This window comes from Trichechus manatus, unplaced genomic scaffold, assembly GCF_000243295.1.
Source record: "Trichechus manatus latirostris isolate Lorelei unplaced genomic scaffold, TriManLat1.0 scaffold00092, whole genome shotgun sequence".
In the NCBI taxonomy this organism is placed as follows: Eukaryota; Metazoa; Chordata; class Mammalia; order Sirenia; family Trichechidae; genus Trichechus; species Trichechus manatus.
This window is the reverse complement of record NW_004444028.1, coordinates 2,244,522-2,245,376: the sequence shown is the minus strand read 5'-3', so window position 1 is coordinate 2,245,376 and position 855 is coordinate 2,244,522. Positions and strand designations below refer to the sequence as shown.

Here is an 855-nt window from a genome sequence, read left to right as displayed (position 1 = left end):
TGGATTACCCTGCTAGTATTTGAAATAGCAGTGGCATAGCTTCCAGCTCATAGCAACGCACAAGCTACCCAAGTACAACAGACTGACAGATAGGTGGTGGAGTTCCATGATAGAAATTGCATACACACATCTAGACAAATCCCTGTCAGCAGGGAGCTTGCCCGGAGGAGAGAAGACACTATGTGTAAACATAACTGTGATGTGAGGCCGAAAGGCTAAACACCATGAGTTAAGCACAGGTGAATGTCTCCTTTAAGAGTTGGAAGAGATTTCTTGGCTCTGGGATCAGGGTAGGCTTCTGAAAGCAGAATTTGAACAAAATATGAAGAAAGGTTTATCTGGGAAATGACATTCTTGACAAAAAGAACAATTCAGGGAAAAAGCAAGGGCACAGAGTGAGGAAAGATGTCTTTACAAGCGATGAAGATTTGCTTTGCTGTACCTGGAGAACCCCTGGGGGTAGAGGTTATGGTGAGATAAACCAAAATAACCCATTGTCGTCGAGTCAGTTCCAACTCATAGCAACCCTACAGGACAGAGTAGCACTGTTCCATAGGATTTCCAAGGAGCGCCTGGGAGATTTGAACTGCCAGCCCCTTGGTTAGCAGCCTGAACGCCTAACCACTGTGCCAACAGGGCTCCTACAGTGAGATAGAGGAGACCAATGAGAAGGGACTTATCTTACCTGCTTAGTATCCTGTCTTCTAAACCAGTGTTTCCCAAACTTCCATGTGTTTATAATTCAGTTTTTAAACTTCAGATCCTAATTCAGTAGATCTTGGGTGAGGCCCGAGATTCTGCTTTTTTGACAAGTTCCCAGGTGCTCTTGGACTGTACTTTGAGTAATAAGGTTCT

General features: G+C 44.4%; 1 protein-coding gene across 10 annotated transcripts in view; it reads left to right on the top strand.

Moving 5' to 3' along the window:
* The window catches only part of LPP (LIM domain containing preferred translocation partner in lipoma), a 756,943-nt gene that overhangs the window by 748,107 nt on the left and 7,981 nt on the right, over window positions 1-855 (top strand). The gene's annotated exons all lie outside the window — the stretch shown is intronic.